Raw genomic sequence first — 22,804 nt, forward strand, 5'->3', positions numbered from 1 at the left:
TTCGACTGCACCAACAATGAAACCGAGTATGAAGCTTGCATAAAGGGGTTAGAAGCAGCCCTAGAAAAAGAGATAAAAGTCCTCAAGGTTTTCGGAGATTCCAACTTAATAGTCTCCCAAGCTTTAAGGAAATGGAAAATTAAAGAAGTGCGTTTGGTTCCTTACCTACAACGCTTGGACGAATTGGCTCAGCAATTTGAGGATTTATCCTTCCACTACTTGCCGCGAGCCAAAAATCAGTTCGCAGATGCTCTAGCTACTTTAGCCTCTATGGTCAATGTAGAAGGAGACCGAGTCATTCGACCTTTGACAGTGCGGCTACAGAAACAGCCAGCACATATCATGAATTTGGTTGATGACAAGCCCTGGTACTGGGATATACAGAATTATCTTCAGAATGAAGCTTACCCGGAGGGATCCACCAAGACTGATCAACGAACATTGAGACAGTTAGCATCCGGATATTTCCTTACTGGAGGGGGTTCTGTACAAGAGAAGTTGGAGCGGCCTGCACCTAAGATGCGTTGATGAGGAAGAAGCTCAAACCATCATGGATTCCCTACATAATAGGGAGTCTGGTCCACACATGCACGGGATAGCCTTGGCTCGGAAAATCGTGAACCTGGGTTATTACTGGTCAACCATGAATGCAAATTGCGTGAGGCACGCGCAGAAGTGTCACGAATGTCAAATTTTTGCTAAGCTGCAAAGACAGCTTTCGGTCAATTTGAACCCTATTGCTTCACCATGGCCTTTCGCGACTTGGGGCATAGATGTGATCGGAAAAATCCACCCGAAGGCCTCTAACGGCCATCAATTCATCCTGGTTGCTGTAGATTATTTCACTAAGTGGATCGAGGCAGCCTCTTATTCAGTTCTAAATGCCAAGAAGGCAGCACAGTTTGTCCGTACAAACATCCTTTGTCGGTACGGAACACCATTCGAGATCATCACGGATAATGGGTCTCACTTTCAGAGTGAATTTTCTAATTTGTTGAAAGAAACAAGAATCCAACATCATAAGTCCTCACCCTATCGTCCACAAACAAACGGGGCTGTAGAAGCTGCAAATAAGGCTATAAAAGTCATTTTGCAGAAGACGGTTAAAAAGCACAAAGCTTGGCATGAACAGTTACCGAATGCCTTATGGGGATATAGGACTTCAATTAGAACGCCCACCGGAGCAACTCCGTATTCTTTGATATATGGCATGGAAGCAGTGTTGCCTATTGAGCTGGAAGTTCAGTCGGCAAGAATTATCCAGGAAAGCCAGATCAGCGAAGCAGACTGGGCTAAGAATTATCACTTGCAACTATTGGGTATGGATGAAAGGCGACTGCAAGCAATCCACCAAACTCAAGTCTACCAGAGAAGAATGGCACGACATTTTAATAAGAAGGTCAAAGACCGGAAACTGGAAGAAGGTTGTTTGGTCCTGAAGGAGATTAGACAGCCAATCATAGACCGACGTGGGAAGTTTCGTCCTCATTGGGCTGGACCCTATGTGTTGAAGAAAATATTGTCTGGCAGAGCCGTCATCTTGACTGATTTGGATGGTTTGGAATTCACGAATCCGTGTAATTTAGATCAGTTAAAGAGATATTTTGTGTAATAAGCATTGCATAATGTAAAATGAACTACACTAGACCTGATTCTCTTTGGAAAAAAGAAATTATGTATCGGAGATATGTAGGCAACCCTCATTGGGTACGGTCTAAACATTAATGAAAATCATTCCATAATTCTTTTTTCCTTGCCAACAATAAAAAAAAGGGGGATAAAAATAAAATAAAAAAAAAGAAGAGAAAACCCGCTAAGTCGAAAACCCGAAAAGGGCGGCTTAGGCAAAAATCGGGGCCCGCTAAGTTGAAAACCCGAAAAGGGCGGCTTAGGCGAAAATGGGTAGCTCGCTAAGTTGAAAACCCGAGAGGGCGGCTTAGGCAAAAATCAGAGCTTGAATAAATGAAGTTGGAAAATGCTTGGAAAGCTTAAAAGACAAATGGCGTGCCCAATTAAAAGCAATAAAGTCAAACCATTCAAAGTTAAGCAGAAAGCCAAAGAAACCAAGAAAAATAAATAATGAAGTCCAAGTCCAAAAGGACATACATCCAAAAATCTAAAGCCAAAATTCCAGATAATACCCAAAATCCAAAGCCAAAGTCCCCAACAAAAAGTCAAAAAAGTTAAAACAAAGCCGAAACACCAAAAGTCCAAAAGCCTATCAGAGTCTAGGTAACCTGTCGCCTCCGTGGGGCAACGTCCTCCGAGTCATCCCCAGTTGCTGAACTCCCTCCAGCCTCGTCTGTCCGAGGAGCCAACATGATCTCCTCATCAGTCCTAATCCCATCACCAGCGTCAGCCTGAGTCCAACCCTCGAGTGCACTCAGCAATGCGTTCCTCCTTAGCTTTTCAACTGGCCAGACAACGGTCATGAACCAGACCCGATACTCAGGAGAAGTCTGAACACCAGCAGGATTAGGTAAAGGCCTAACCATCTGATGGTCTCTAACCCAAGCTCTAAGGACAGCACGGGTAACTCCCGGAGTAATGGTTGAATCAGATAATGAGTCATCCACGATCGGTACAGTCTGATCTATTCCCATCTGCCTCATAACGCGCGAAGCACAGTACCAAGTACAATGGGTAAGGCCTAGAAGGTAAACCTGAGTATGGCGAGAGCTAACCTGGATAAAGCGGGTAAGGCCATACCAGGGTACGAACCACAGCACTTCATTTGGACCCAATTCAATTAGCCATGAGGTCCATGCATCAGCGGACGGATGTGTGATCAAGATCCTCCGCATGCGATACTGGACAGGGTTATAAGGCAGTAAAGTAGGAACAGCAACCACTTGGAGGTGATCCTTTAACCAAACCTGAGTAATAGATCCTTTCTGTTACAAAGGGACAGACCAAAAAAAAAAAAAAAAAAAAAAAAAAAGAGGGGGGAAAAAGGAGAAGTACCTGGAGAATGATCGGGGAAACCGTCCAGTCCTCGAAGCCTAAAGCAGCTTTGTCAAGTCTTCTGATAGTTTCTGCCAGCACAATGCCACCAATGCAACCCATATCCTCCATCTGCCGAACCATGGGACAGAGTTGCAAATCCCCGAAGCCTGGGTCCTTATTGAACAAGAAACCAGCTAATAAATAGAAAACCAAGGCCCGCATTCTCAGCCTCATCTGATCAGGGTTGTCTGAATGGACCTCTGAAAACTCATCAATCAGGGGCAGCAAAATTGCTTTCTGATCACCAACTATCATGGCCTTAGCTTGTGGTCGGCTGAACTGAAACAAGTTTTCAAACGACCGAACATACCCGATTTTGACCTCATGCTTGACCAAAGGGGCATTAGGGTCACACCCTATGATAGCACAGAATTCCTCAAAAAGAGGGCACATCTCCTCCATCATGGCCCCGAACCGAAAAACGTGGGCCTCAGGGTCCCAGAGTCTGATGCAGGCCCATAAAAAGTTCCAGTCAACTACTACCCCCCTAAGGGTAATGATAGGAGAGAGACCGTACCTCCCCAAGTTGATCTTTTCGACTTTGGAGAGACTCCTAGTCCAGCTGTGCATGCTGTGATTAAAAGAAGGATTCATTCTTTGAAAAAAGAACAGAAGAAGAGAGAAGAAAAAGAATGAGTGAAAAACCAAAACAAAGAACCAGTTTTTATAGAGAAAATGCACCGAATGAGGGCGGCAGCAGCCGCCGAATTACCGCCGAATGATGGCGGCAGCAGCCACCAACGGTGGGGGCCACAAAAAAAAATATAAAAAAAAAAAAAAATTTGCCCATAAGCTGAAATGATGAAGTCCCATTTTATTTCAAATTCAATAAACATGCATAGTCAAAGTTCAGTACTAACCAAGTGCAGGTACAAATAAAATTCAGTACAGAAGTATAGTGAGAAGCATAGTCAAAGTTTAGTACAGGAGTTCAGACAAAAAAAAAAAAAAAAAAAAAAAAACCAACGGCGGGGTTTCCCCCTCTGCCCATCCTCAAAAATTTGCTCCTTCAGAAAGCCACTGGCTCTCATAAATCATTTTTATGATAGCCAATGGGGGGCAACTGTGAATACTCAAATTTTGAGGCTCAGGGGAATAACATGGTATGTGAAACTCTTTAAATGGAGGAAAGCACGCCTGCTACAGCAACTGTGCAAACTGTCCGACCGGACCGAAGGCCATTTTGGACATTTACTCGAAGTATGCCAATATGGTACTTAAAACGTCCGGAATGTCGCAACGATCACGGAACAGGTCCCGAAATATTTTTCGGATACCCGGAACTCCCGAAAACTCCTCCGGAGTGAAAAAGCCCAAGTAACCGCGGCCGCCGGCGGCACCTGCCACCGGCGACCCGTTTTGGCCTATAAAATGGCCTCTCCCCCTTCATTTTTGACACCCCTGTCTGTGTTGACGGACGATCTTTCTCCCTCCCACGCTCCTTGCGATTTCTTTACCGCTTTTTGCATTTAATTTAATTTTTATTGCATTTTTGTTGTGATATTTGAACACTAAAATTAAACAAATTAAAATTAATTAATTCCCAAGCAAGGAGCTTAATCTGGAGTTAAGAAGCGGTTTCCGATTAAATCAGGTACGTAAACGAAACTCTGCCTATTTAATTTTAGCACTTCATGCATGCTTCTCTTCTACTCCTAATAATTCTACAACTGCATAAACGCATTCATGTCATCATTAGGTAAACAAATTGCCTCAAGTAAATGAATTTAAGCTAAATGCCCGGTTAATTAATAATCGTGGTAATAAGCTTAAATCCGACAATTTTGGCTAAAGAGCCTAGTTAATTAATAACTACGGTTCAACTGCCTTATTTTCAACAAATCCGGCTTAAGTCCAATTAATCAATAATTGTGGCTAAAAGCCTTAATCAATCACGTTTCGACAATAAATTGTGATTAAACTCGAATGCCCGATTAATTAATAATCGTGGCATTAAAGCCTAAATCGCACATTTTGGCAAACTAATTGCCTAAAACAACACATTTTGGCCAAAGGCCTTAAAATCAACCATTTTGGCGAAAATCGCCTAAAATCAACATTTTTGGCAACAATTGCCTAAATCAAAATCATTTTGGCTAAAAGCCATTAAAATCAACATTTTTGGCAACATGCCTAAAAATCAATCAATCTTTGGCAAAATGCCTAAATAAAATGCACAAAGCATACACACCAATGCACAAAGCATACATACTCATGCACAAAGCATACACACTTATGCACAAAGCATACATACTCATGCACAAAGCATACACACTAATGCACAAAGCATACATACTCATGTACAAAGCATACACACTAATGCACAGAGCATACACACTCATGCACAAAGCATACACACTTATGCACAAAGCATACATACTCATGCACAAAGCATACACACTCATGCACAAAGCATACACACTCATGCATTAAGCATACACCTTCAAAGCCCTTTTAAAAAGGCCTATCGAACTACGTTGACTTTGATCTTCCATTCAAACGGAAGTACGTAGGCACGTTCGGGATTTAATCCCGGGTGGCAAGTCAAAATCACTTAAACATTTCATTAATCCATCATTCACCTTGCAAAAAGCATTCATTCATCGGTTAGTTTATCAGCATGACATAGTCTCGGGATCCACCTCAGGTTTGCAGACTGTGCCTTAAACATTGGGATAATTAATCTAGTAACTAGGTTAATTAAAATTGGAGTCACTTAGGGTTTTTCCTAGTTTACCCTAAAATAATTAAACAAGGTGGCGACTCATACATTCACGTGCATTTCTGCCCTTAGTCACATGCATCCATAGGCCTATGATATTTTGGGGTAAGGGGTTCACAATAAGTACCCTGACCATGCCTCTGACCTAGTCTAGACCAAGACTGATGTGCACTTTTGTGTCTCTTACTACCCGATTGAACCCCAGATGTCTAACCAGATACTGCTCCCTGAAACCTCTTCTGCCGACCGTACTGACCTCGCTGTCTCCTGGCCTACTGCTCAGTCATAACCTCCTCAAGCTTTAGAGCAGTCTTCACTAGGGAAGATACTGAAGTGCGGGGTGAGCAACCAAATGCATCCTATACCCATCATGCAAGCCTTTCCTGAAGTGCTTGTACCGATCCAACTCAGAAGGGATCAAATCAGTGGCATACCTACTAAATCGGATAAACTCTCGCTCATACTCTGATATAGTCATCCTGCTCTACCTCAGAGTAGAAACTCTACCTTACGCTAATCCATTAAAAGCTCTCCAATATACTTCTGCCTAAAGTCAAAAAGGAAGAAGTCCCAGGTCCTCTCCTCGGCACTGACTGCTTGAGACACAGTCTCCCATCATTGATAAGCCTCTTCCTTCAACAAGGAAGTGGCACACACTAAATTGTCCTCAGGAGAACACTCATTTGCTCTAATATCCTCTCTAAAGACCGAAGCTAATACTCCGCTGCGGGAGCTATATCATCTTTCCTACCCATAATCTCAACAGCACCATATTTCCTCAATTTCTCTATAAGGGGACAAATTGGAATGGGGACTGGAGCGATCGGAGCCTGGGGAACAGCTCCCACTACCTGCCTCAAAGCAGCAACTAGCTGCTGAACAAGTACATCCTGATTAGTCCCCGTAGGACCTACAGCAGCCTGCCCCGCCCTCGAGGCTCACTCAGCATCGGAACTCAAAACACCACTAGCGGCACCACGAATAGGAATACTGCCACCAGGAGGGGCATAGCTATCCAACTCCTCATCAGAAGGGTGCTGAGACATCACTCGACTCCTACAAAGACCAAAAGGTTTGCATTGGAGAGAAGTTCCAAACCAAACCAATATGGCATGTATTTAACTTATATTACTTGTACTCTCACTTCAAAGCAGATATAGTCCTAGAACCGCCTAAACCTATGCTTTAATACCACTAAATGTAACACCCACTGCCTAGTCCCAAGAGACTAAACGACGGATGCCAAATTCGGTGCCAGAGGCACCATGCTAACTAACATATAAATATCTCTTTTTTTTTTTTTTTGAAAATGATTTGGGAAAGATCCTGTAACGCCCCATTTTTCTGTGTCTGAAATAGTAAGTTTACCAGTGTGTAAATAGTACCACCAGTCCGGAAGTCCGTATTATTTTGGTCCAGAAAAATTACTATCTATGTGTCATATTTTATTTAATATTTTTGGAGTATGCATACATGATTTTTATGGGTAGAAAATAAGTAATGAATATTTTTTGGAGAATTTAGATATTAGTGAATAGTGAATTATGGTGTTATATTAAGTAAGAAAATTTGAGGAATTATTTTTAAGGATTAAATTTGAGAATTTTATGGAGACAAATAATATTTTGAAGGAATTTAATTGGAGATTATTTGTAGCCATTAGATGAGATTACTTTTGACTTAATCTTAGCCATCCAATTGGGGAAAAGACTAAACTACCCTTTAGTTGCTTTATAATTCAACTCCAATTATTGAGCAATCACTTTCTCTTCTTCTTCTCCTCCATTTCACACCAACTTCCTTTCTTCTTCTCTTCTTTGTTTTTTCTTCACTTCTACTCACTAAATCCACCAAATTTACACCATGAAACTTGATTTAATTAATTAATCTTTGAGATTAAAGCTTGAGAAGTAATTTTTGGTGAATAATTTCAAGTAATTTGGAGAGTTACCACTTAAGCCAAAGGGTGGAAAACTTTCTACCAAAGAGAAGGGCTTCAAGAGTTTTCTTAAGCTTTGTTAGAGCTTATGGTTAAGGTTAGTGTTCATAAACACACTTACCTTACTCAAATTTTTGATTTTGTGCCTTTATGATATTATGTGTATATTTTGGGATTTTGTATGAAATCATTGGTTTGTTGAATTTTGGTTGCAATAACATACTCTTGGGTGATGTTTGATGAGTATTTATGTTGTGGTAGACATTTCTACCTTGTATCTTTGTTGTTCATGTTCCTTTCATGGTTAAAGTAAGCTGAATTTGGGAAAAATGTGTTTTTGAGTGAGATTAAGGACCATTTTGCAATCCTTTCTAATTTCCATTTGCATCTGAGTCCTTCGTAAAAGTTGTAGGTCTACCTCTTAGCTTTCCAACCCATCCTCTTGTGTATAATTTGGAGATACGTAGCTCAACTTATGGCTGAAACACCCAAACTGACTCTGTTGTGTCGGGCCACATGCATCACTGAATTGAGTGCCCATTTTGACCACTATAATGACAAGATTAGGTTCTAAGTTCTTCATAAAAGTTGTTGCCCTGTGTCTTGAGACTTCCCCCATTCTAGATTGGTTTAATTTGAGTGTTTGGTTAAGTCGAAATTCAATAAAAAATGGACTTGGTTCTGCTGAATCAGGTCTGGTCTGTTAGTCTGTGTTCCTAGCTTTGTTTTGTTATCTTCCATATTGATCTGGGCTGTGATCCCTTCATAACATTTGTAGAATTTTTTCTTAACTTTCTAATGAATCTAATTTCATTTAATTTTGAGACCCATAACTCAGCTTATGTTTTAAAAACACAGCAAAGGTCAATGTTACTTTTATGCTGGAAATTTTCTATGTTAAGTCATTTTGTTTAAATATGAGAATTTTTATGAATTACTTAAGTTTAAATTAAGTTTTTATTATGAGAAGACTAAAGAAAATGAATTTTATGAGAAATGTTTTTGGGCTCTAATATACTTGGTGTGGATTTGATGCATGATTTGATTTTATTATGTATGATGAGCATGCTCGACATTTAATGCCATTATGATAAGAAGCTATGATTATATACTAGGCACGTGGGTGTCTTATGTTAGGACGGACGCGCTCTATATGTTATGAATAAGATGGTGACCTAAGGCCATTATGGAAAGGTTGGCGACCTAAGGCCATTATGAAAACCTATCTTCTTCTCTTTCTCCTAGGTGTATGCGAGCCCTATGGAAAATATTTATAAGACAATTTAACGAATGAGATCATATTATTTTAGTAAACCTTACTTTGAAAATTAATGATTATATTATCAAATGAATTTTCAAAGCCTGACATTTCAGTACATGGTTTTAAAAATAAATAGTATGTGTCTTGGTCTAATAAATGTTCAAGTAATGAATTTATGATTTGAAAGAATTAAATTATTTATGTTATTAATTATAAGTTTATTTGATATCTCTAAGTAAAGAACTAAAGTATTTCTGGTGATTAAATGTTTATGTAAAGGATTTATGGTATAAAGAAATTAATTATTTATGTTATTAATTATAAGTTTATTTGATATTTCTTTTGCTATAAATGTAAATGTATGTTCTTTTGATGAAAATTTATATTTTAAGTGTGTTGCTAGTGCAACATTGGTAAGTTTATCATTTATGAGCACCACTGAGTTTTATACTCAGCGCGTTGATTTTTATCACGCGTAGGTTGAAGACCGTGGTTGCTACTCGAAAATCAGAAGAGTAGTATCAGAGCAGAAGTGATTATTTTGGTAGTAGTATATTGAGATTTATGTATTTAAGAATTATGGCATGTATAATTATTACATTTTCGGAGATTATGTTATTTGAGTTATAAAGTTATAACTTAAGCATGCAATTATCAATTATGTTGGTGTATATATTTGGAGATAAGCAAAAGATTTATTAAATGATTGAATAGAAAATATTTTAAGATAGTTGATATGATTAGTTTATTAAGACTTGATATATATAATGAATGCAATTAATTGATGGATATTATATACTATTGAGAATTTATTCAGTTATGAAAATATAAAAGTGTTGTTGTGTTATAATGATTATTTGGAGATGTTGGAAGTTTGGAGTTTAATTGGGAGTATTTTGTATTCACATGTTTGACGATCTCAGTTTTTAAAGGGATATTTTTACAGTATTTCTGTAGGATTTTTCCCAATCATTATAAAAAAAAAAATTACTCGCTAAACTTGTGAATACTCAATTACTTCTAATTCATAATATAATTTTATGATTTATATGTTAAGTTAAGACGGTGTCTCCGGCACCGAATGTGGAATCTGCTGTTGGGTCTCTCGAGACTAAGCGGTGGGTGTTACAGATCCTATAGAAAAACTGCAAAAGTTTCCTATAAAAACTGAGCTCACCAAATATGTGAATACAAAACAGTCCCAAATTCAAACTCCAAACCCTCATCAAACTCCAATAATCAACACAACACAAACAACACTTTTATAACTTCATAACCATGTAATTCCTCATTAGCATCATAGTAATCATCAACTAAATGCATTCATTTATATATCATGTCCTAATAATCCAATCATGCCAACTAACTTAGAAGGTATTTTATATCTAATCATTAAATAAGTCCCATACTTAACTCTAAATACATATACCAAAATAATTAATAATAACATGCTTAAGTTATATAACTCGAATAACATAATCTCCAAATAGATAATAATTATACATGTCAGAATTCTTAACTACATAAAACTAATTCTACCACTACTAAACTGATCTCTTCTGCTCTGATGCTACTCCATTGGTCTTCGAGCAGTAACCACGGTCTTCAACCTACACGTGATAAAAATCAACGCGCTGAGTATAAAACTCATTGGTACTCATATATCATATACATACCAATGTTACGATGGCAATATACTTAAAACAAAAATTTTAAAAGAGTTTCATTTTATATATATATATATATATATATATATATTGGATAACAAAGCATGATTTGACATTCATAGCACCATATTCATATTTAACGTACAAATCATTAGCAACCACAATTATCACATCATGTCACATCTTATATTCATTATTCTTAATGTTTATTTCACCCTTATGTTGGCTCAAGAGTCAATTTTATCTTGAAATTTTGATGATTAAGCAAAACAAATAAATTTAATTATTTTATCTGTGTTAATATTATTTTATGCAGATCTATTTATTTTTAAATATGAAAAATTATAAACAAGGCAAATTCCTACACATGCAAGGATAATTGAAAATCATGAAGACCATTGAAGATTTCAGTGGTTCGTATTTTAGGATTTGCTGTAGGATAGAGAGAATATTCATTTATAAGCACAAAAATTTTTCTTCTCTCCCTTTCTCAAAAATAATTTTTGAAAAGTTTCCTTGAAAGTCAAAAATCTCATTCTTAAATTCACTTTCCTAAATGAAAGAGATTTTGTCTTAATCATTTTTGGTAACAAATTTTTGAAAAAGAATTTTTTTTTTAATTTTTGGAAACTATCTCTATAAAAATCTTGCTTTTATTCGCTTACTTAAATGAAAGAGATTTTGTCTCAATCATTTTTGGTAATAAAATATTTTGAAAAAGATTTTTTTTTTTGAAAACTATTTTTAAGGAAAGTCTAAAATATTACTCTTATTCGCTTACCTGAAAAGAAAAGATTTTGACTCAAAGAATTTTTGGCAACAAGATCTCCGTCTCTTCTAATTTTGGAAAGTCAATATTCTTATTTAAAAATAGAGATTTTACTTTCTAAAATGGGTTTTTCATCCCTCTCTATAAAAAGGTGTCTTTCCTTTGTAAAGACGTGAGTTTTTGTTTTAAGAGTAAAAGTCCATTGATCAAATATTTTAATCTCTCAAAACTTGCTCTTAACCCCCTTATTTCTTTTCATCTTATTACTTCACGATTTATTTTTGAAAAGAAAAGAAAATTTATAACAACTTTTTTTAAAAAACAGTTCTGTTCTTTAAAACGATTTTCTAATCTTGATTTCTATTTTTCTTGTGCTTATATTTGCATTTCTCTCTGTCTATGTAGATTTCATAATCTGTTGTAGACAGATTTTTATCTGAAAAATTTTTATGTAATAGCTTAGGTGAAAAGCTATTGTGAAATAAGTTATTAAGCGACCTTCTTGTGTGGGATTCTAATGTCTTGATTTGAGTTTCTGTTTTCTGCAAAAACAGAAAGGGTTGAGGTTGACAAGAACCTTTGGAAAATCTAGTGGAACAAAGGGTAGATCTAGGTGTTAATCTATTGCCTTGTATTGTTGATTTGTGTCTTACCCTTAAAAAGAGATAACATAGTGGAGGATCTCCAGATGAGTACTGTAAGATACAAGAGTGGTTTACCGAGTCTTGGAGGCTGAAGAAGTTAAGGATTGAGTAGGTATGCTTTGATCTGATCAAAGGCTTTTTGGCATTCATCATCCTAAGTCTTGAGGGCATCCTTTCTCAAGTGTTTGAATATCAACCATAAGTATTTGCTAATTATGAGATAAACTGACTGATGTACTGTAAATTGCCTAAGAATCCACGAATCTCCTTCTCTATCTTAGGAGGTTGCATCTCTAGGATGGCTTTTGATTTTGTTGGATTAATCTCAATCCCCTCTTAGAGACCATATAGCCTAGGAAGATATTATATTGCGCGCTGGAAAGACATTTGGCTGGGTTGAGCTTCGTATTATACTAGCAAAGTCTGCAGAAGAACTACTCGAGGGCAATCGAGTGATTGGCCCATTCTTGGTGTGGACACCATATCATTGACATATACTTCTATGTTTTTGTGCATCAGATCATAAAAGATTATGGTAGCCATCCTCCAGTAGGTGGCTCCGGTATTTTTCAACCCAAATGACATCATTCTGTTGCAAATTGTACCCCATTCAGTGATAAATGAAGTCTTCAGCTTATCTGGTGGATTAACTATTATCTAGTTATACCCTGCCTATAAATCTGTTATTGAAATAACACTGGACTCGACCATTCTATCAATAAGCATGTCAACATAGGGCAATGGGATGTCATCTTTAGGGCAGACCTTGTTCAAATCCCAATAGTCAATGCAAATTCTGATCTTGCCATCTTTCTTGGGAACTGGTACTATGTTGGCCAACCATGTCGAATAATATATTGTCTCAATGAAGTTGTTCTATAGCAACATAGCGGTCTCTTCCTTGATCTGAGAGAAATTTTCAATTTTTGTCTTCAGAGCTTTTGCTTTACTAGCTTAACATGATCATAGGTAGGGATCTTGTGGACCGTGATGTCAGGATCTATGCCAGTCATATGACTGGAAGTCCATGCAAAACAGTTTGAAAACTGCTTGATGAGCTTTGACAACTCTTGTTTACAGTCACATTCATTCACAATAAATGTATGCTTTGGTTCATTTTCTATGCCAACATTTATTTGCTCTTTGATTATTTTTATTTCTTTTTCATTTTCATTTTCTTTTTTGCCGGTGTGAACCCTCCCCGAAGGCAAAATTGTGCTAGAATGAGGTATGCTCACATGTGTGTTTTATGAAGTCGCCACCTAGTTTATTTTTATAAGGGAAAACTAAGAAAGAACCCTAAATGACTCCAATTTTAATTAACCTAAGTCTAGATTAATTACCCCAAAGTTTAAGGCACAATCTACGAACCCGAGGTGGGTCCCGAGATTATGTCATGCTGATTAACTAACCTAAGTGTAAATGCTTTGCAAGGTAAATTGATGCAATTGGACCAGTAAAGTGTTTTGGAGATTTCGACTTGCCGCTCGAGGTTAAATCCCGAATGTGCCTACGTACGTACTCTCGTTTGAATAAGAGATCAAAGCCGACGTAGTTCGATAAAGCCTATTCAAAGGCATTTTGAAGGGGTATGCTTCATGCATGAGTGTGTGCATGCTTCGTGCATTTTTTAGGCATTTTTGCCAAAGATTGATTATTTTTTCTTTTAGGCATTTGTTGCCAAAAGTTGTTTGATTGGGCAATTTATTGCCAAAAATTGATGTTTGGGCTATTTATCACCAAAATGGTTGATTAAGGTATTTGTGCCAAAAGTTGATATTTGATTAGGCAATTTGTTGCCAAAGATTGGTTAGGCGATTTGTCGCCAGAGTGATTGATTAAGGGCATTTGTGCCAAAGGGGTTTTGTTGGGCGATTTGTCGCCAAAATGATTAAGGCATTCGTGCCAAAAGATGATATGTAATTTAGGCAATTTATTGCCAAAGAAAAGGTGATATTTGGGCGATTTGTCGCCAAAAAGTGGTTATTTGAATTATAGGCAATTTGTTGCCAAAAGCGATTGATTAAACCGTAGGCAATTTGTTGCCAAAACGTGATTGATTAAACTGTATGCAATTTTGTTGTCAAAAACGTGATTGATTAAGGCTTTTAGCCACAATTATTGATTAATTGGACTTTTAGCCAAACTATTCGAAATAAAGGCAATTACACCGTAGTTATTAATTAACTAGGCGCTTTAGCCAATATGTTCGGAGTTAAGCATTAATACCACGATTATTGATTAACCGGGCATTTTAGCCTAAACTTATTTACTTAAGGCAATTTGCTGCCAAAATGACGATGGTGTGAATGCAGTTATTTAATTATTTAATTAGAATTTAGAGTAGAAGAGAATATGCACAAAATGCTGAAATTAAATGGGCAGAGTTTCGTTATTACTTGAGTTAATCGGCGGCCGCTTCTTAGCTTCAGTTTGAAAATTCCAGATTAAGCTCCTCCTTTGGGGAATATTAATTAAAATTAATTCAATTAAGTGACCAAATATCACAACAGCAGAGTAATAAAAGCCTAAACTAAATGCAGAAAAGCAGTAGAAGAACCGCAAGGAGCATAGGAGAGAAGAGAGCGTCTGTCAGCATAGACCGAGTACCTAAAACTGTCGATTCGGGGCTGTATTTATAGGGAAAAACCAGGCTGGAGGGCGGCTGCTGCCGCCGTGGACGGCGGCTGCTGTCACCCTATCCTGTCCACTCACTAGTTTTTTTTCGTTCCACAGGCTTTTTCGGGAGTTCCGTACCTCCAAAAAAATATTCCGGGACCAGTTCTGCGATCCTCGTAATTTTTCGGACGTTTCAAGTCCCATATTGGCATACTTTCGGTGAACTTTTTGAATAGCCTCCGGTTCGGCCGGACTGTTTGTAGTCCGGAAAAATAGGCTTTTTGAGCCTCAAAATTTGAGTATTCACAGTTGCCCCCCACCGGCAGCCATAAAAATGATTTATGGGAGTCGGTGGTTGTCTGAAAAATAAATTTTGAAGGCAAAAATCGGACGCGTCCAGAAGACTCGCCTTTTGGCTATTTTCCTTTCTCCTTTTCCTTATTGTCTCTTCTTTCTTTTTGGTTCATTCCTTCGTAATAGAAAGGATCTATACTCAGGTTTGGTTAAAGGACCACCTCCAAGTGGTTGCTGCTCCTACTTTCTTGTCTTATAACCCCTCTCAGTATCGTATGCGGAGGATCCTGATCACTCATCCGTCTACTGATGCATGGACCTCATGGCTGATTGAGTTGGGTCTAAATGAGGTACTGTGGTACATTTCCTGGTATGACATCACTCGCTTTATCCAGGTTAGCTTCTGCCATACCCGAGTTTACCTGCTAGGCCTTACACATTGCACGTGGTACTGCGCTTCGCGCATTTTAAGGCAGATGGGGATAGACCAGACTGTTCCGATTGTGGATGGCACTTCTGCTGATTTAGTTATTACTCCGGGTGTTACCCGAGCCATCTTTAAGGCCTGGGTTAGAGATCATCACATGGTTAGGCCCCTACCTAATCCTGCCGGTGTTCATACTTCTCCAGAGTACCGAACCTGGTTCATTGCTGCTGTTTGGCCAATTGAGAGGCCAAGGAGGAACGCACTGCTGAGTGCACTTGAGGGTTGGGCTCAGGTTGGCACCGATGATGCGGACGGGACTGATGAGGAGATTGTGATGGCTCCTCGGACAGGCGAGGTTGGAGAGGGTTTAGCACCTATAGACAACATTGAGGATGTTGCCCCACGTAGGCGACGGGACGCTTAGATTTTTTGGACTCTAGACTTTATCTGGAATTTTGACTTTGGATTTTTTTTCTTTGGATGTATGTTTTTTTTGGACTTAGACTTTTATTTTGTTTTTTTTTTTTTTTGTTTTTTGAACTTTATGGACTCTTTTGCTTGACTTTATTACTCTGAAACGGAATGACATTACGGTTTTGACTTTTGGGCTTTCCAAGCATTTCCCAATTTATTTATTCCAGCTCTAACTTTTGCCTAAGCCGCCCTTTCGGGTTTTCAGCTTAGCGAGCTACCCATTTTTGCCTAAGCCGCCCTTTCGGGTTTTCAACTTAGCGGGCCCCGACTTTTGCCTAAGCCGCCCTTTTCGGGTTTTCAACTTAGCAGGTTCTTTTTTTTTTTTTTTGCACTTTTTCTCTTTCCTTTCCTCTTTTTTTTTTTTTTTTTTTTTTTTTTTTTTTTTTTTGGCAAAGAAGAATGAATTATGAAATGATTTTTCCATTAATGTTTAGACCGCGCCCAAAGAGGGTTGCCTACATATCTCCGATACATAATTTCTTTTTTCCGAGGAGAATCAGGTCTAATGTAGCTCTTTTTTACATCATGCAATGATTATAATTACACATAATATCTTTTTAGCTGATCTAAATTACATGGATTCGTGAACTCCAAACCATCTAAATCAGTCAAAATGACGGCTCCGCCGGACAGTATTCTCTTTAGAATGTAGGGCCTAGCCCAATGAGGGCGGAACTTCCCACATGGGTCTATGACTGGTTGTCTAATTTCCTTCAAGACCAAACAACCTTCTTCCAATTTTCGGTCTTTGACCTTCTTATTAAAATGCCTAGCCATTCTCCTCTAGTAAACCTGAGTTCGGTGGATCGCTTGTAATCTTTTCTCATCAATACCAAGGAGTTGGAGGTGGTAATTCTGGACCCAATCTGCTTCGCTGATTTGGCTTTCCCAGATGACTCTTGCCGACCAAACTTCCAATTCAACAGGCAACACTGCCTCCATACCATATACCAAGGAATACGGAGTTGCTCCGGTGGGCGTTCTGATTGAAGTCCTATATCCCCATAGGGCATTCGGTAACTGTTCATGCCAAGCTTTGTGCTTTTGAACTGTCTTCTACAAAATGACTTTTATAGCCTTATTTGCAGCCTCTACAGCCCCATTTGTTTGTGGATGATAGGGTGAGGACTTATGATGTTGGATTCTCTTTTCTTTCAACAAATCAGAAAATTCACTCTGAAAGTGGGACCCATTATCAGTGATGATCTCAAATGGCGTTCCGTACCGACAAAGGATGTTAGTACAAACGAACTGTGCCGCCTTCTTGGCATTCAAAACCAAATAAGAGGCTGCCTCGATCCACTTAGTGAAATAATCTAAGCAACCAGGATGAATTGATGACCATTGAAAGCCTTTGGGTGGATCTTTCTGATCACATCTATGCCCCAAGTTGCGAAGGGCCAGGGTGAAGCAATGGGATTCAAATTGACCGGAGGCTATTTTGCAGCTTAGCAAAAATTTGACACTCATGGCACTTCTGCGTGTGCCTTACGCAATCTGCATTCATAGTTGACCAATAATAACCCAGGTTCATAATTTTTCGAGCCAGAGCTATCCCGTGCATGTGTGGACCGGGTTCCCCGTTGTGTAAGGAATCCATAATGGTTTGAGCTTCCCCTTCATCTACACATCTTAGATGTAAACCGTTCCAACTTCTTTTATATAGAACTCCCCAAGTAAGGAAATATCCGGATGCTAACTGTCTCAATGTCCGTTGATCAGTCTTCGAGGATCCATCTGGGTAAGCCTCGTTCTGAAGATAATTCTGTATGTCCCAAAACCAGGGCTTGTCATCGACCAAATTCATGATGTGGGCCGGCTGTTTCTGTAGCCGAACTGTCAAAGGTCGAATGATTTGATTCCCCTCTACATTGACCATGGAAGCTAAAGTAGTAAGGGCATCAGCAAACTGGTTCTTGGCTCGGGGCAAGTAATGGAAAGACAGATCCTCGAATTGTTGAGCCAATCCGTCCAAGCATTGTAGGTAAGGAACCAAACGCTCTTCCTTAATTTTCCACTTCCTTAGAGCTTGAGAGACTATTAAATTAGAATCCCCGAAAACCCTAAGGACTTTTATCTCTTTTTCCAGGGCCGCTTCTAACCCCTTAATGCAAGCTTCATACTCGGCTTCATTGTTGGTGCAGTCGAAATCTAACTTGACTGCGATTGGGACGTATTCTCCACAAGGAGTTTTGAACACGACTCCAATTCCATTTCTGTGATAATTCGAAGCTCCATAAAAATACATCTCCCAAACGTCATTTTCCACGTTCAAGAGATCGTCGTCGGAAAACTCCACTTCTTTCATTTCGTCTTCCACGGGCAGTTCCGCTAATTGGTCAGCCAAGGCTCCTCCTTTTACTGTCTTCCGTTTTACAAATTTCAAGTCATAGGCTGCAAGCACTGGCACCCACTTAGCCATCTTACTGTCAAGAACCGGCCTCTCCATAAGGAATTTCAAGGGGTTCGATTCAGAGATAACATATGTGGTATAAGATGAAAGGTAGTGCTGCAGCTTTGTACAAGCCCAAACTAGAGCCAGACATAACTTCTCTATCTTATTATACTTCAGCTCATAGTCTAGCATCCTTTTGCTAAGGTAGTACACGGCATTTTCTACCCTGGTGTCTTCTGCTTGTTGAGCTAGCATTGCACCCATCGCTTCTTCTGTCACTGATAGGTACAATAGCAAAGGTTTTCCTGGCCTTGGTGGTTGCAAGACTAGCGGAGATAGTAAATACTATTTGACCTGGTCAAAGGCTTTCTGACAATCTTCGTTCCATTTGACAGATACCCCTTTCCTGAGTAATTTGAAGATCGGACCACAAGTATCGGCCAATTGATTAATGAACCGGCTGATGTACTATAGCCTTCCCAGGAAACCCTGAACTTCCTTTTTCGTCTTCGGTGCTGGCATTTCCAAAATGGCTTTGGCTTTTGAAGGGTCAATCTCTATGCCTTTCCGACTGACCATATGCCCCAGAAATACTCCGGATGTAGCTCCAAACAGACATTTTGCCAGGTTGAGCTTTAAATTGTACTTTCGAAGCCTAAGGAAGAACTTCTCAAGTGCTGTGGTATGTTCTTCAGCTGTTTTCGATTTAGCAACCATGTCGTCCACATACACCTCAACTTCTTTATGAATCAAGTCGTGGAAGATAGTTGTTGCCATTCTTTGATAAGTTGCCCCAGCATTTTTGAGCCCAAAAGGCATGACCCTATAGCAGTAGGTTCCCCACTCTGTGATGAATGTCGTCTTCTCTTTGTCTGGCAAATGCATCATTATCTGATTGTACCCGACAGCGAGATCAGTCAAGGAGACCATCTCGTGTCCAGCCATTCGGTCAACCAACAAGTCAATATGAGGCAAAGGAAAATCGTCCTTCGGACATGTTTTATTCAGATCCCGGTAGTCGACACACATTCGCACCTTTCCATCCTTCTTAGGAACCGGCACTATGTTTGCTAACCATGTTGGGTAGGCAATGGGCTCTATGAACTTGTTTTCCAATTGCTTAGCTACTTCCTCCTTGATTTTCAAGGACCATTCTGTTTTCAGCCTCCTTAGCTTCTGTTTTACCGGCTTAGCCTCGGGGTACACTGGAATCTTGTGTACTGCTATTGCTGGGTCAATTCCCGTGATGTCACTAGCCTTCCACATGAAGCAATCGGCAAACTTCTTCAAGCATTCAATGATCTGTTCCCTGTTCACACAGTCAGATGCAATGTATGTATGTTCATTTTTTTCTTTGCCAATGATTATTTTCTCTTTTTCATTTTTTATTTCATTTATTTCTTTTTCATTATTTTTCCTAGGATATGCTTGGAAAGATTGACACGCAGGGTAACCAATGATCTGTAAGCTTTTATTGATAAGGACGGGATCGTCCTCAAAAATTACATCAAATTTAAAATCCGGATTTTCCAAATCCGATACAGAAGACTCGAAACTGGATTCTGACTCGATTTCAGACTCAGGGTCAGATTCAGACTCAGTACAGGACTTGGCATCAGGTCCAGACTCTAGGTTTGGCTCGGGAAGGGTTTTGTCAGCAGCGCGCTCCTCCTCGGTATACCAGTTGGTGAGAGGCCCTTTATTCGGCTTGATCAGGCTCAACAAGTGTGAATACTCAAATTTTGAGGCTCAAAAAGCCTATTTTCCCGGACTGCAAATAAGGCTATGTCGCGACATAGGATAGCAGATCTGCACCTCATACAGTTTGATACTCCGGCTACAGGCCGTTGAGTGGATATGATTATATATGGGCCATAGCAGCCAAGCATACAGTATTCATCCAGTTTCATACAGTTCTTCTTATCACTTCGGTTTCACTATAACCTTATGGAGCCATACAGATATCTTGACATAACATTTCATGAATTATACATTATTACAAACAGTACAAAAGATAATCAAGGTAGCATGAAAGTATCATGATGTGTGTGCTTATATGTGCCATATGTGTTTACATGGCTCTTTCTATACATGTATGTGTTTAATTGTTTCTTTATATGTTGAGATATCCACTGAGCTTTATTTGCTCAGCGAGTTACCTGTTTAACTCGCAGGTTTTGAGATTGGACCGTAGAGAGTCAGCTTACAACTGCTGCAGTTCATCTGTAGAAGACTCAGTCTTCAGGGTAGCTACTCATTTGGATATGTATCTTTGTCTACCCTTTTTATGGCATGTACAGGGCACTCAGTTGGGCCCATTTCATTTTGACACTAGTATCATGTTTTGTAAATATAAATTACATTATTTTTGTATACAACATCAGCATGCTATTATATTCAATATACATTATGATTTCAGCATGTCAGGCCATACAGTCAACCAGTTTGTAACGTCTCGACTCGGTTTATTCGGGTTTACAGGTGGACCGGGAAGGGGTGTTACAAATTTTGGTATCAGAGCCCTAGGTTTAGTTTCCCCGGGCTTGCATGCATAAGTCAATATAGTGTGCATGCCATGACTACCCTGATGAACTAAGCAGTTGTTATTCTTTTAGGAGGATGTCACAAGAAGGTGAGAGCGAGTCACACGCCTCCAGAGCAGTGGAGGGTGAGGCTCCAGTAGCACCAGGTCAAGAGGTGTTGTTAAAGCAACTTGCAGATACTTTTAGACAGATTGCAGGGGTGATACCTCAAGCACAATAGTAGTAGAAAGAGAAAGAAAGCCCCCACTAGAGAAGCTTCGGAAATATGGGGCGAAAGAATTCAGTGCTAACAAGGATGATAGTCCAGAAAGAGCTGAGTATTGGTTAGATGGGACATCGAGAGTTCTGGAACAATTACAATGTACACCAGAGGATAAGTTGGTTTGTGCCACATCATTGCTCATAGATGAGGCATATACATGGTGGACTACTGTTCAGCAGCGAGTATCAGCAGAGCAGCGTACATGGCAATTCTTCTTGGATGAATTCAAGAAAAAGTTCATCACAGAGGCTTACCTAGATGCGAGAAGGAAAGAATTCTTATACCTGAGGCAGAACAGAATGTCAGTTGCTGAATATGAGCGAGAGTTTACCAGACTCAGCAGGTATGGTAAGGGGATAGTGGCTACAGAAGCCGAAAGGTGTAAAAAGTTTCAGGAAGGCCTGAACGATGAGATTCAGATGGGAGTGGTAGCTTCCAGATTCAGAGAGTTCTCAGCTTTGGTAGAGGCAGCTCAGGAGATAGAGCGCATTCAGGCCAGTCAGCGTACCAGACACCAGCGGTCTCAGCAGAGGAGAGACCAGACTTAGAGTGCACCTAGTACCTATCAGTCAGAAAGCAAGAGATTCAGAGGTGCTAGTAGTTCAGCTAGTGCTAGACCTTCCTTTAGTCAAGGCTCAGCTAGGGGTGCTAACACGCCAGCGGTATCAGTTGTGGCTAATTCTGCTGGAGGTAGTCGAGGTTCAGGCAGAGGAACTGGTAGAGGCACCAGTAGAGGTGCAGAGTCAGTCGGTTATATTTTTCCACCTTGTGAGCATTGTGGCAGACGGCATGGTGGAGATTGTTGGTTGGTGACTGGTAAATGTTGGATATGCGGAGCATCAGACCATCAGAAGAAGGATTGTCCGAAGAGGGCAAAAGTTCCTACACAGTTCATAGCAGGCAGAGGTAGAGGTGAGAGCTCCGGAGGGCAGAGACAGCAGTCAGAGACTGTGGACAGACCCGATACAAGAGGTCCAGCCAGGGTTTATGCTATGCGAGCCAGAGAAGATGAGGAAGCTCCAGATGTAATAGTTGGTGAGTTTTCCTTATGTGATCATACAGTTTATGCTTTAATTGATCCTGGCTCATCTCATTCATACATTAGTGTACCTAAACCTTGGGTTAAAGGGTTAGAAGTTGCATATGTGAGTTAGGGTATGTTGGTTACAAATCCATTAGGAGATGTAGTAAAAACTCATACAGTGGTCGAAGGATGTCCAATTGTTATTCATGGAAAAGAGTTTCTAGGAGATCTGATGGAGTTGCCATTTAGAGAATTTGATGTTATTCTAGGTATGGATTGGCTATCCAGACATCAGGCTATAGTTGATTGTGCAAAGAAAAGGGTGACATTATATACAACAGCAGGGGAAGAGATTACAGTAGTCAGGAAGCGGCGAGATTTTCTGGGTAATGTGATATCAGCCATGGCAGCAAAGAGATTAATTCAGAAGGGTTGTGAAGCATACTTGGTATGTGCATTACAAGCAGAGAAAGAACAGTCAGAAGTGCAAGATATACCAACAGTGTGTGATTATCCAGATGTATTTCCAGAACAGTTACCAGGGTTACCACCAAGGAGGGAAGTGGAGTTTACCATAGATGTCTATCCTGGAGCAGCACCAGTATCAATTGCACCTTACAGAATGGCACCAGCAGAGTTAAAAGAGTTAAAGATTCAGCTACAGGAGTTATTGGATAAAGGCTTTATCAGACCCAGTGTATCACCTTGGGGAGCACCGGTATTATTTGTAAAGAAGAAAGATGGATCATTCAGACTGT

This window comes from Jatropha curcas, chromosome 2 (assembly GCF_041381405.1).
Source record: "Jatropha curcas cultivar XTBG-Jc1 chromosome 2, XTBG_Jcur_1.0, whole genome shotgun sequence".
In the NCBI taxonomy this organism is placed as follows: domain Eukaryota; kingdom Viridiplantae; phylum Streptophyta; class Magnoliopsida; order Malpighiales; family Euphorbiaceae; genus Jatropha; species Jatropha curcas.